Source organism: Opisthocomus hoazin, chromosome 10 (assembly GCF_030867145.1).
Source record: "Opisthocomus hoazin isolate bOpiHoa1 chromosome 10, bOpiHoa1.hap1, whole genome shotgun sequence".
In the NCBI taxonomy this organism is placed as follows: domain Eukaryota; kingdom Metazoa; phylum Chordata; class Aves; order Opisthocomiformes; family Opisthocomidae; genus Opisthocomus; species Opisthocomus hoazin.
The window spans coordinates 9,824,450-9,839,269 of NC_134423.1; the positions used below are offsets into that span (position 1 = coordinate 9,824,450).

General features: G+C 41.9%; 1 protein-coding gene across 6 annotated transcripts in view; it reads left to right on the forward strand.

The window, feature by feature from the left end:
* The window catches only part of TLN2 (talin 2), a 207,361-nt gene that overhangs the window by 37,355 nt on the left and 155,186 nt on the right, over nucleotides 1–14,820 (forward strand). For all 6 annotated transcript variants that reach the window (XM_075431464.1, XM_075431462.1, XM_075431467.1 and 3 more), the window contains one exon: nucleotides 566–692. The gene's annotated coding sequence lies outside the window, so the exon portion shown is untranslated. The remainder of the gene's footprint in view (nucleotides 1–565; nucleotides 693–14,820) is intronic.

Here is a 14,820-nt window from a genome sequence, read left to right on the forward strand (position 1 = left end):
TGTGATGAGGTTTTCATTCTAATTATTTTTCTTTGACTAAATAATTGGATATCTCTCATTTTGAACAGGATTATAGAATACTAGACTGAATTTGAATAGCGTGTGTGGACTTAAGAGGGGCTAGTTCCAGAAGCTGCTTGCATGACTGGGATGTACATTGGTGTCCTGTTTATCTTTCTTCTGTGATTCTGTTATCGTTACCTCTTGCCAGGATAGCTGAAACATAATTCCTCCCTCCTGCTTCTGTTTGGGAACGGAGGAGAGCTAGTCTAAGTGATAAGAAGAATAAAAAAAGTATTGAATTACTAGGGAAAGGCAAAAAGATGATTCTAAGATGACATTGTGACTTTCTTCGTGTATGGGACTGAAAAATCTGGGGAGTAGTAAGTCACAAAGCTTGTTGCATTACAGCTTGGAGAGAAGCATAAGATCGCTGCTGTAAACAAAGTTTCTCTGGAAAATGTCCTCCAGTACAGAACACAGTGAAGACCTTGATAACTATAAATTCTGTTGCATAGACAGCCTGTTGCTTTCAGTAACTAATTTCTTCATCTTCTGCATTTAGATGCATAGTATCTTCTGACTGTTGGGAGTGCCAAAATGTGGAAGACCTGGCATACTGCTCTAGACTGGTACTGAAGCTACTGTCAACTGTACCGTAATCCACAGGGAATATTACCGGTACTCCAGAGGTATGTCAATTCTGTTGACCTTCTGTAAATTTCTTGAGTTGTAGTGGCAATGTCAGTCCTTAGCCTGTTCAGGAAACTGATTACAAACTGTACGGCAGTAATGTGTTAAAGATGTACCACATAGTAGCCTGTATAGATTAAAAATCCAGGAGGTATAAGTCTTTGAAGAAAAATGTTGATAAGCAGCAGATGAACACATATCCAGCAGTGTATCTTCCTCATCTGTTGTTTCTTATATGTCTTGAGCTTGTGACAACTAAGAAGCTTTGAAGTGCTTGGTTTGCTTAAACTCACGTTGCTGCTACTGCTTTTAAATTGATTTTTCTGCAGAGGGGAGTAAGTTGTTGCTTTTAGCTTCTGAAAACTTGTGACTGCGTGGTCATTGCCCAAACAGATAGGGGCTTTATGGGAAGCAGATGAAAGGCCTACTGTATCTTCTGTCCAGTCCTGCTAATCCCTTGGTCTGCCCATTGCAGTTCAAGCTCTCTGGGTTATCTAGCACTGTGACTTCCCTGTGGCCACATATCTTTCTTCATTCCATGTGCCGTACACCGTATGTGATTTTATTGCGTGGCTATTAGCACACACTGCCAGCCGTGGGATAGGATGAAGATTCCTTAGACTTCCACCAAGAGATCAGAGTGCGTTAACTCAAATGAAAATTGTTGTTGGATTCCATAGGAAATGGGAGTACAGGCTAGGATAATCTCTTGGGCATTTAGGTGATTTTTCTGTGAACTTCTTCAGATCTGCTGCTGTGGTCTTCAGCTTTTATTCAAGTTGGTCATATGATTAAAAGCCCATGTAAGTGGCAACAGCAGGGTGATCTACTTGTTAGAGGTGGTCAGGGAAGTAAATGGAAAAAAAGCAAAGATATGTTAGTGCTGTGGAAAACCATTTCTGACAAGTGAGTTTTGCGTTGATTGTGTAAAAAATGTGTAATCAAATTTCATGGACTGTAGCACTTCTCCCAGTGTTTCTAAAACTTGAGCTTTGATGTTAGACTGCTACTGTCAAGATCATTCATGTGGTGCTGTATGAAGCTAAGACTACATGTAAAGGTCTGTTGGACTGAATGTCCAGCACTGATGCATGGATGTTAGTGGCTGAGCTGAACGTGGAAAAGTAGGAAGAAATAAGCATCTGCAGCCTTTGTGTTATTAGAAATATTGAGGGATCTGTCTAATCCAGTCTTCACCAGACAGAAAACTTAATAGGGTTTACATTTATTCTGTTTACATTCAGTGAGAGGCTGCCCCCTTAATTTTCAGTTGTTCACTTCCACTCTCTCCAAACGGTTTGGGGATCTTATTCAGACTATCTCTCTCTCCAGAGAGGGTGGTTAAAAGGAAGGTGTGTGGAAACTAGTTGATTTGTCGCTGTCAGGCTGCATCTGAGGCTTGATGTCATTATTATATGCTTCTGTTTATTTTAACAGGAAGTTCAGCCAGGTCTCCTTTTGTGCAGAGAAAAAAATCCCTGCGTTTTCGTTGCTATTGTTGCTTTAGTGTCAAATTCCTTAACTGTTGAAGTCCGTACTCAGATCAAATATGAACAAGAATTTAGTTTAAGGTGAATGGAGTTAACTGGAAGAAGAGATGCCGAGGTGTCTTGGATTTGATTTTGGTGATTTCATGCTGTTAATGCTACAGATGCCTATGCAACCTTTTGCTTTACAAACCACTGCAACTATTGTAATCCTGGCTGTTGTCTTCAGCGTCCACTGTTGCTTCCATGTGTAGCACGCTTTGCTTGTTCACCACCTGCATGCTGTCAGCATTTTCTTTTTTGCAGCATGAATGGCCTGATTTGGCTTTTTGCCTGCTTGCTCCAGGGAGGTTTCTGAGGGAGCAACTTCACAAGTGTCAAGTTTCCTTACTATGACGAGTGTAATTTTTTTGTACTTTAAGTCTTTTTTTTCTTACCCATTTTCAAATCTTGTAAGCTGTTTTCTATGCTCAGTACTTTTCCTGTTGTTACTTAGAGTTGGTAGTAATGCAAGGTGTTGTGTGTGTTTTCGGTCGTTTTTTCTGTTGGGAACTAAACATAGCTAGGATTAGCTTAATACTGGTGATGTTCATTTAGCTACAAGTGAGGGGCCATATTTCTTCCCATTGCATCAAAATGAAGTTGGTTCAACCAAGAATCTGAGCTCTGGGCATGGGTCAGCAAATTGGTGATTTTTGTGATACTAGAGAACTGGACAGGGGCTCTGGTGGTAAGGCAGCAATAGTTATATCTCTGTGGTGGATTGGCTTGCACAAGGCAATTGTTTTGACAGCCACAACTTGTTATTTGCTAGTTGTTCAGCCTCATGGTTGAGCTAGTGTTCTTGGGCTTCTTATCACCAAATGTGGATGCTGTAGCCAGTCTTTTCAAAAGCACTGTACAGAATGAGGAATTGCTGCCAAACTCTTTGTGGTTTTTCCCCTTCAGCCTGTTGGTTTCTACCCTTGGCCTTCAGGTTACATGTTCATTACTGGTCCTTTTAAAGGCTCTGTGTTTGCTTTGGAAAGGGCACTGTTATGCCTCTCCACATCCAGAGAAGGGAGGCAGCTGAACCAATCTCAAAGTCTTGAGCAGCTGTGTTAGGCTGTGAAAGACTTCTTAGCTTGGGCACACAAAAGGAGAAATTGATTCTGATCCTCTTCCTTTTGTGGTTTGTGTGGATTGGTTCCATTTGAAGGGTAAAGGGCTTGGAAATCACAAGGCTAAGCCGTGTTTGGGAGTTGTTGAGAGTATGGCGTCCCTATTGCTATGTCAACCTGGTTTGAAAAGACTTTTCTCTACTAGGAGGGAGACCAGTTAATCTCTTCGCATCTTAAACTGAGGAATTAATACAGGTACCTTTGAGAGCTAAAAAGTGTGACGAACAAGATGTCCAAGTTCTCCCATGTAATGCCTAAATTTTGTATCTCTATCACTTAACCTGGTCCACACGAACTTTCCATTAGGACTTGCATGTTCACTCTTAAAAGTTCTCATGAACACGTGCATTGCTTTTTAGACTTAAATAGTAGTGTAATCTGAGATGACAGCTGTAGTGCAGCAGCTAAATATATCCTTACAGCATAGCCCAGAAGTCCAGCATTGAGAAATTAATTTTTGCAAATAAGGAGGACTGATATTTTTATAGCTACACCAAGTAAACAGTTACTTTTCATCTCATAGTGTAATTTAATTTCAGTTTATTCATATGTTCTCCTGAGACACTGCTAGGTGCATAGGTGTTGGTATAATAAAGCAAGTGTGACGCAAATCAGTATAGCCTAAATGGTAATCCTTCATTTGTGGGGGCTATGCAAATCCTTGAGGAATAAGGTGTCAGAGTTGAAGTAGTTATAGGTGGCCGACATGTTTGTGTTATGCCACCAGACACACAAGATGAAAAAAATGTTATTCCATTTGATGTCAGAAGTGTTTGAAATGGTACTGAAACTTCTAAAGTGGAATGTGTTAATGGGGAAATGCGTGGTCAGTGTGGATTTCTGTATAATTATTGCATAAAGTGTTACATGCTAATTAAGCAGTTCAATTTTATCTAGTCATAAGAAACGTGGAATGGGGGAAAAGTAATCTCTTCAGAAAGCCTGAGTGGTCACAATTTAATTTCATGCATTTTATAATACATAAATGTGGAAATGAAAGAAACACTGGTGTTTGGTCTGTGCTCTTTGTAATATTTTAACTATTATCTTTCTACAGTTGCACTGGTGGTGTATTCCAGAGCTAAGGAAACTACCTGACTTAGACAGGTGGATTTTGCTTAGTTTTTAAACTGTATCAGTTTTCCTGTAGGATTCTCCTGACTCTGAGCATGTTACGTGTTGGACTGAGGAGAGACACGCAGCCAGAAAGCAGGAGGCAGTTTTGCAAACTGCATTGTACGGAGGAGGCCCATATAGCATGTAACTAGCTTAAATGGTTTTAGATGGTTGGACAGCAAACTTTACGTTTTATTGGGTTTTTCTGCATTGCAGATGCACTCATATATTGTGGTTGCAAACTAACATCCCAAAAATGGACCTGGATGTCAAGCCTTTTTCTAGACAGTTCTGGTAAAGTTCCAGATGTTTATAAGAAATAGTGGGTTGGTGAGAGAAACAATATAATTTCTGTGAGGCAGAAAATGGGAAGAGAATAGGATGCCAGCTTCCTTTTGTGATGTGTAAGTTGTTTTTGGTTTTCCACTGAATAAAGGAGAAATTTTGAATAAAGCTATTTGCAGTCAAGGTTATTTATCAGGTAGGCCAGAAATGATGCAGATACAGTTGAATGTTACTAAAAACATTTTAAAAACTAGATTTCACTAACTGAGGACAACTGGAAGTAGTAAACAGGTGTCAGATTTAGAAACCTCAGCATGCGGAGGGCAAGATATAAAGCCATATTTGTTGCGTTTTTTGTTTGCTGGTTGTTCATGTGGTTTGAAAGTACCATCTTCTCTCTTTGAGCATGCTGGGAAAGAATTGGTGAGTTTTGATTCATTAACTGTAAGCTCCTTTGTTTTCCAAGAGCTTGTGCCTTTCCAGAAACCCTGTGCATGTAAATGGGGTGGTATTTCATGGTCTAGGTTTTAGTGTTTGTCTGCTTTTTCATCCGACTAACAACTGTGTCAGTCCTGTCTTGGATATGATTCTGTTGTATCTTTCAGTCCTCTTGGCTAGGCCATTGTTTAGACAAGAGGAAATTATGCCCCAGAACTGGTCTCTTGAATAATAGGGCTAAAAAAGTAGATGTTCTTCCTTCTCTTTGTTTTGAGAATTCCATTTCTGTAGACTCTTCCTAAGCTGCATCAAGCAAGCTGGTGGGAAGATTTGTGAGAAACTTACCCTGGGCACATGGGACTGAAAGATGTAGCAAGGTAAAACACTGGGTGCCAGAGTGTGTGTGGAGGAATCTGTAGCCGTTGTTGGAAGGGCTTCAAAATGGGTTGTGATGTTGAGAATAATTAGCAGTCCAAATCAGTTGTAAGTTTTCAGAGGTGACTTGTGTTGATGATCTGTTGACGGTCAACAAAAGCAGGCTTATAGTTGCCTGTGCAGTTTTGTGTGCAATCAAAAGTAGTAATTGCAAGGTATGGCCCAAAAGGAGTTTGTGCTGAAAGGCAGTAGATAAGTCTAGTATGCTACCTCTGCAGAATTACCCTCTTCCGTTTCTACATTTTTGTAGAAAGGCCACAAGAGTCTGTTGTTGAGACCTGAGATGACTTATGTAACACAGCAGTTTCTGCAACACACATTTGAATCTTGAAAGGTGTAAAACAGTTGTGCGTGTTGATCCTGGACTTTATGATTAAGTGCAAAAGCTGCCTAGAGTGTGAAGTTGTTTTTCTTTTCAAGACTGCAGGGAGGGTTTATGTAGAAACTGGTTTTCGTGTGCTTTTTAGAAAGATAGCTGAAGTAGTGGCTCAGTGTAGTGGTAAGAGACAAGCATGAACATGAGCCTCATAAAATGTGCTGAGGGTTCCTAGGTGACTGACTTTCTCTGACCTCAAACACGTGATGCTCGCTCTGCAACTGGGCAAATCAAACCATTCTGGAGTCAGAAGTGATTAAACTGTGGCTTTAAACAACATAGCTGTCAAATTACCTGCTTAGTGAATCTGAAAATAAGTGAACAAAGCATGCATAGCGTGTTAGAAGGTACAAATGGTGTTAATCCTTGACAGAGCTTGCCAGTTTTGTTTTGTGTTCCCCCCCTCCCCCTCCAAGCATGAAAACACTTTGGCCAGAAACATTTACACTTAAGTAGAAGATGCAGCTAACAGTGCAGAGCTTGCTGTGTTGTCAGGGTATAGTTCTGATGCCCCTTTCTTGCACACTGTGGGCCAAGCTAAATCAGATTACTTACTAGTTAACCCTCTGAGCATGCACACAAACTACCACACATTTCATTGTGCATCCCAGACTTAAGCTGTTAATTGAAGAACACTGTATTTTCTGATTCAAAATACCCTTTTTTTAAGAAGTATTTTTGTAAGAAAGAAGTAACTTTCACCACAGTTTTATTTAAGAAAAAGAAAAAAAACAAACTCCAAAAAAACTAACAGCAAAAAAACCCCTTGCAAACAGTTTTTCAATGGAAGACTTCTTAGGTCAGCCTGTGTTCTAATATAACACCATATATTACTAAAAAAAAAAAAAACCCAACTTGAGAGCAATATCAGATGCCTGGTTGTTTAGTAAAAGAAATTGTTTCCAGTTCTTTTTAGCAGGTATTGAATAGCACAGTAAGTAACTATCTTGCAATTGCTACTTTTGCTTTTAAAAATTAGTTTTGTTTTTAAATTTGACTACTTGTTGAAGGACATTCTAACTTGAGTAATTATCTACAAACCTTAATTGCAGAAATTCCAGAATAACAACTATTTTGAATATCATTCAAACTTGCAGCTTGTGTGGGAGGAGGAATTCCTTGGGAGACCAGATCATGTAGTCCACTAAACTGTTTTGCAAACTGTGTCATTGTTGGAGGTTCCTTGTTGCTGCAATATTTAATTTGGAGCAAGGGACCTTTCAACATTTTGATTTTAGAGTTAATAGCCACAGAAACATGTGTTTTATTCTCTGGGCTATATCCAGGTTTTGCATGAGCATGTATCACCCAACTGCAGTGTACTGGATTAAGGTCACAGCTGGAATTTCACCAGGTAGCTGAAATGTGCTTCGATTGTTGATGATGTCTTCTCTCCTCGATGATGTCTTCTCTCCTCGTTCTCAAGCTTGTATTGCTGTGCACATTGCCTTCTGTGAAATGAAGGTCCAGAATTATAGTGCAAGTTTGTTCTCGATAACTGGATTAAAGCAGGGCTTTTATAACTACAAAGGAGGACATGGAGGTAGAATGTAACTTCAGTATTTTTTTTGCTGGTGTCACTTATCAGTGCTCAGCTTTATTCTGCAATAGGTAGTATTGCTTGGTTGCAAATATGCTGTCTTCTGCAAAGGGCAGGTTAGGGCCAGGACACCTCTGCTGTAATTGTCAGCACTTTTGAAGGCTGGCAGCTTACTACTTGTAGTCCTTGGAGGGGTGACAGCATGCAGGAAGTAGTGAAAATGGATCACACAACCGAAAAAACTGCTTTTTTTTTGGGCCAGTAGCAAAGCTGGGAGTGCTTGTAAATCCCTGTGGAGAGTGAGAGGCCTTGGAAAATGTCCTGAGATGTGGTTGTTTAAAAGGATGACGTGGTGGGTAGAACGGGAAAACTATTGTGGAGCAGTTGCTGCTGAAAACTGAAGTTGAAGGGGAATAAAACCTCCTTTGAAACTTGAAGAGGAAAACTTCAGGTAAACTGGGCTTGGAGGAGAGAGACAGCCACCTCTTGACCTTGAAGAAAGCTACTGCATTTTTGTAAGGGTATTTGGCTCCCTTGTAGTGAAAAACCCTAAAATTGCCAAGGTCTTCATTTTTTACAGTGTCCCTCTTTGCAGCTCAGTGTATTGCAGGTGTGATTTCTTTCTGTCTCTGAAATTCTTAAGGTCTTTCTTATTGTGCTGGAATTATAATGGCTGGTCAGGTTAGCATGTCTAGGTGTCTGTCTGTTCCCTGAAGCTTGATTTTTGTGAAGGATTCTAGCAGCGACCTGTCAGTTCAACTGGACCACAGTTGTCAAGGCACAAAGTTCTTCAGACACATTTCCCCGCAGATATGACTATTAAGGTTATGTATTTTGTGTTATCTTTATTCTGTTGTAAATGGCATCCTATTTGTTTTAAAAATTTACTTTGTAATGGTGGTACGGCAACCTTATACACACTTCCTTTGTACAGAGGCATTCCTTTAAACTCTTATTAAACTCAAGAAAAATCTTTTCTGCTACTTGGATTTCTTTAAGCCTTCATTTCTGGATCCATGTCCCTAGGACTCTTGGGTAGTCAGAGGAAACTACTTTCCATCTTCCCAGATTATTGTGCAGCTGCAAAGATAAGAGGAGGTAGAACACAGTGCCAGAATAGGTCAGCCTTTTCTCAGTCACACTGGGGAAGTTCTAGGCAATTTTGGAGTTTTCTTCAGACTTCAGATGCTATGTCCTTGGTCTTTTCCCTGAGACAGGTGTGTGGACATGTCCCACTCAGCAGTTCAGAAATGTTTCAGAAGAATTGGATGTCCTGGAAGTGATTATTTTTCGTTGATAAAACTTTGTTTCTCTGCCTGTTGTGTGTGTTTCTTTAAGCTACCCTAAGCTCATACTGCATTTAGTCTTCTGTTTAATCCTAGAGTGATACTTCCGAATATAAGACTTGATCTGTCATCTTCCATGCCCTCAGACTGGAGTGTCCCCTGTCACTTTCTCACTGAGAAATAAGTTGCCCCTCCTAAATCCTTGTCAGCTGCAAGTTGAGGGCAACATGCCAAGTGGTAAATAAGTCAACCAGAAGTGTGGTTCTTCCCCCATGCCCCTCCCCATGCTGGTCCAGAAAGAGGGTTTGGCTTGAATGTTCTTGGCTAGAATTGCTTCCAAAAGCTTGTTGTCCATCTGTTCATACAGCTAAGTGCTGTCCAAGGAGCCAGTAACACATAGTTGTAGGAGACTTGAGTGTTAATCATTCATGAGAGCAGCTGGAGTGAAAGTCAATCCAGAAAACACTTCTGAATTATCTCAAAATAAAATTTGATGTTAAAGGATATTTTGCAGTTGTCTTCCTCTTGGACTACATTGATAAAAAGGTAGTTAATTTCTAGAAACACTTAATGTCTCTGTGAAGTGCCTTCTTTTAAGGTACAAGCTCAAAAAAAATCTTGTGTACTGTTTAAATGTGGCTGTGTTTAATTATGGTTTACCTCGTAGATAATTATCTAATACTGGGCTCAGTAATAGCTCAGAATTGTTGCTAGCTTCTCAAGTTGTACGCACTGTATCACCGAGTTGGGCTGCTCTGAATTTTCAGATGAGTAGGAAGCTTTGTTTCTAAAGTATACTAAGACGGAAATGGATTCTATCGCCTAAAAGCATACTGAGAAGCACTTTGAAGTTTTGATGATAAAATCTGTCGTAACTGAAATGCAGATTTAGAAACAGCAATAAAGATGGAATTTGATTTCTGACAGTGTCACTTGGTTTACTGACCTGCTAGACGCTACCTAGCAGAATACAGTTGTATTATATCACTGATTTTCATGGATATGTTCACTTCCTCTGTTCATCCAAATGGCATGTGCATAGCTTTGTGGTAATCATTTACTTAATGTTGGTTCTTACATTTCTGTGGTTCATGAACAAAACTAATGTTCCTAAGCAGGTATTTTAGTTATTGCATTCAATAATTGGATGTATGCTTAGTAGACTCTTATATTTTAATTTTGAGATCTGTGAGGTCTGAAAGCAAAAGCTGTCTGGGCAAAAGTTTCAGACTTTTTGCACTATGACTAGAGGTGCATACTGTGATCACTAGGGTCGAGCTGTTAGCTGGCCTGTTACATTGGTAGACCTTCAGATCTGAATTTTATACATCAACTTTATCACTAACTTGAGTAGACCTGTGTTAACTGTTGCTGTTGTTACATGACGTAATTCATGTATCTGGGACAGTGAGGTCAGTTGTCATCTATGTGCTAACTTGATACAATAAAACTGTTAAGTGCAGAATTGGACATAGGTCGGGATTATAAAATTTTGCTTTTAGTGTGGATTCTGAATGCAGTGCTTCACATTTTTGGCAGAGAATGGCAAAAAGGTTAGGGAGTATTATGTGCAGCAACTCAAGTTCTCAAATTCTTTGCACATGTTTCAAGCAGCCTGCAGTATAAGCTTTGTTTTGTGTTCATCTTTCTTGCTAAATGGATTGTTCTGCCTAAAACTCAAATAAGAGCTTTGTATTCCTGGAGAATTAGTACACAGGAAACATGTTTAGTCAGAAGTGAGACTCTGGGATGAAAACCAGAGAGGCTGAAGCAGAGCTGTTATGACAACCCAGCTGAGTTATAACAGTAACTTTTCTTTTCAAAATCTGGAACCAATAAACACTTCAGATATGCTTTCTGAATGCAGTGGAATTAGTCCCTTGGGCAGACAGTGTATGAAAAACCCTTTGGATTTAGCTTTGGATATCAACTCAATGAAATTCTGAAAACACTGAAATGCTATATGCATACTGGAGCTAAGAATGCAATCTTTTACCTCTTCCTTTCTACAGTCTTAGTTCTGTGCAGACTGGTGTCACAGTGCCCTGTTTTGGAAACACCAGAAAGGAAAATTGCTTGATTTACTTGGGTTTCTTGGCTTCAACTCCAGGACAAAGAATCACAGAATGGTAGGGGTTGGAAGGGACCTCTGTGGACCATCTAGTCCGACCCCCCTGCTGAAGCAGGGTCACCTAGAGCAGGTTGCACAGCACCTCGTCCAGGCAGGTCTTGAATATCTCCAGAGAAGTGGACTCCACAGTCCCTCTGGACAACCTGGTCCAGAGCTACCTCACCCTCAGAGTAAAGTTCTTCCTCGTGTTCAACTGGTAGTTCCTCTGCTTCAGTTTGTGCCCATTGCCCCTTGTCCTGTCACTGGGAACCATCCTCCTGACATCCACCCTTAAGATATTTATAGGCATTTATAAGTTCGCTCTCGGTCTCTTCTTCAGGCTGAACAAGCCCAACTCCCTCAGCCTCTCCTTGTAGGAGAGATGCTCCAGTCCCCTCATCATCTTCATAGCCCTCCGCTGGACTCTCTCCAGTAGCTCCTCATCTTTCTTGAACTGGGGAGCCCAGAACTGGATGCAGTACTCCAGATGGGGCCTTACCAGGGCAGACTAGAGGGGGAGGAGAACCTCCCTCGACCCACTGGCCACACTCTTCTTGATGCACCCCAGGATGCCATTGGCCTTTTTGGCAACCATGGCACACTGCTGGCTCATGGTCATCTTGTCATCCACCAGGACACCCAGGTGCCTCTCTGCAGAGCTGCTCTCCAGCAGGTCAGTCCCAGCCTGTACTGGTGCATGGGGTTGTTCCTCCCCAGGTGCAGGACCTTGTACTTGCCCTTTTTGAACTTCATCAGGTTCCTCTCTGCCCAACTTTCCAGCCTGTCCAGGTCTTGCTGAATGACAATGAATGGAAAATGAGTGAAAATACATCTTTCTGGGGTCTGTGTTACTGTAAGTTTTAGGAGTCAGTCCACCCTTCACTAGAAACAGCTTGACTTGCTGAAATGTGGGGTTTTTCGTGTTTTGTTTTTTTGTGGTGTGTTTTTTTTTTTTTTTAAGCCATGCCACCCTGCAGCTGTACAGTGGAAACCATGCAAAGTGCAGTTCTCAGTGGCAGGTAAAGGACATTGTCTTATCTGTAGCAGCAGTGTTGCAGGTCTACAATCATGTTAAACAACTGAAACCAGATCCAAGTGCCTAAGATTGTTGAGTAGTTCAAGTTTTTTCAGTATTTAAGTAGCTTAGTTGAGAGCAAAGGCAAACAATGCTTTTTCACTAGCAAAATGCCTCGGGGTGACCTGATTTAAGTTTCTTGACAGAAAGATGATGTGAGTCTGGGCTGGTATATGGAGGAAACTTATGGGAGCTACCTTCAAAGGTGAACCAGAGTGAGGTAGGGAGACTTTAAATTGAAGCAGCTCCAGTATGGGGAGCAATTGAAAAGAGATAGTATTTGGGGTTTGACAACCCGTGTACACAGCTGGAGGGCTGATTTGGTTCAAGAATGTTTCAGTGCAGAAGTGTGATGGAGTTTTACGTGCTCCTTACCCTCTTAAATACAAATTAAGTGTATAAAAAAAACTTGGTCTGAGACCACATAGCTACAAGTAGTGAAAGCATCTTGAAAAGGGTTATTTCATGTTCTCCTACACTGCCTCAGTCCAGAAACATGTGCTTGGAAAGCTTAGTCCTGTAAAGAGAAGACGTCTCTCTTCCTTTCACTGGGACTGCGGAGTAAGGGGGAGGTTGGGCTTCTCACATGTTTGATTTTAATAAAGAGTATAAACAGTATGCTATTTCTTAGGTATGTGTGTTTCAGCATTGTCTCTCCTTCTTCCTCCGTTTAAATAGCCATTCCAGACAGTGTTATCTCGTGGGACACAATGAGTGCTGTTCAACCTGTCTGTGAACAGTGCAAAGCATCATCATTGTTCTTTGGGTGACTGGAAGTGAAGCAATTAAAATGACAGGAAGTGCTTGGGACTGAAAGATTGATGTCTGTGGGAAGACCTTATGAAATTCAAAGTATATTTTAATCAGAGGAATGGATTTGTCATCTGCAGAGATAAAGATGTGCTACTTTTTCTGAAATGTTAACTTAGTGTCCTCCAAGGCAAATAAGGCAGAAAGAGAACTGCTTGTATGTGTATCTGGTATAGTGTACACTTTGTAGAACTACTAAATTCACAGTCACTGAGGAACTCCACTAAGTAGTAGGGATTAAAGCTGCCTTTCTTTTCTTCATGCCCCCCTGGCATATCAAAAGACTTGTACTTCCTACAAGAAAATAGATCCTTAATGCAGGAGATAGCCACTCAGCTTCTTAATCTCTTTGATGAGGCTTCACTCACTTGCGTAAATGGCTGTTATTTGGAGGAGGAAGTGCATTGAAAGTAATTTAAAAACCATAGATTGATAAGGTTGAAATACTGTATAGGAAGTTTGATACCAAGTCAGCGTGCTGGGAAGATGAGCTTCAAGCACACAAGAAAATGAAAAAGTACTGTCTTGAAAATTCTTACTGTCTTGGTTTCGGCTGCCGCCGGCAACAAAAGCGCCACGCAGCCGCCCCTCCCCCCGCCGGCGTGCGGAGGAGAATGAAAAGAAAGAGGCAGAAACTGGTGGGTCGGGATAAGGGCAGTTTAACAGAACAGCAAACAGAGGGAAAACAGGAACAACAATGATACAAATAAGGAGAAAACACAACAACGAACCGTACGACCCAGACAGCCGCTCTCCCAAAACAGGACCGGCGCTGCGCCCCCCTAAGCCGCGAGTGCGTTCCCGCCGCGCCGCCCCCCCCCCCCCGGAACCCAGCGTGACGGCACATGGTATGGAATACCCGGCTCTGTTTGGCCAGGTGGGGTCAGCCCCCACCCCCCAGCTGTGCCCCTTCCTGGAGTCGGGTTAAAATGAACCCTGTCCTGGCCAAACCCAGGACATTATCCACCCCTTATTCCATACCATCTACGTCATGCCCAGGTCCGCCATTGTCCAGTTGATCACCACCACTTCTCCTGTCTCCAGATATCATTCCCTCAGTCTATGGATCATCACTCTAAAGTGTCCATTGAGTTCATTTAATCCATGACTTCAGGCTCCATCTGTCGTAATGGTCTTCCGTGGCAGGAGGGGTGATGTGTGGTGATGGGCGGTCACTTGCTGCATCCGGAGCTCACGGCTGATGTATCTGGTGCGGCCCGTGCCCACAGTCTGCAGGAGATGTTGATCTTGATGAAGTTGCTGTATGCCAGTTGTTGAAAACCAGGTCCACTTCCATCATCGCTGTGCTCTGCTAGGTTCTCATTGAAAAAGTCCATCCTTCTTTAATCTGGAGAATTCTTACTATGCTACTACTGGTACAAAATATAACAATTGTAACAGTGATAACAGACAGTGACAGGGTTATTTAACAATTATTATACAATTTATTTATGGACTATTCTCGCCCAAAATTAAATCCCCATGAGGTACACATCGGACTTCCCCATCCTTCCGCATTACCCACCAGGTACACCCAGGTCCTTGAGCAAAAGCAATCCCCCGGACGGGCTTGCCTTTGCCCGAGGCAGGACTAACCCAAACCGTCTTCCCTAACATGTTCCGCATGTGCACTACAGGGACTTTATCCCCTTCTATGGGGCGCTGAGGTTTTGAGTGGGCAGGACCAGCCCGGTTGGTGGACCCTCTGGTGTTAACCAACCAGGTGGCCTTTGCTAAATGGGTATCCCAATTTTTGAAAGTCCCACCCCCCATTGCCCTCAAAGTGGTTTTTAGCAGCCCATTGTACCGCTTGATCTTTCCCGAGGCTGGTGCATGGTAGGGGATGTGATACACCCACTCAATACCGTGTTCTTTGGCCCAGGTGTCTATGAGGCTGTTGCGAAAGTGAGTCCCGTTGTCCGACTCGATTCTTTCGGGAGTGCCATGTCGCCACAGGACTTGTTTTTCCAGGCCCAGGATGGTATTCCGGGCGGTGGCACGGGGCACAG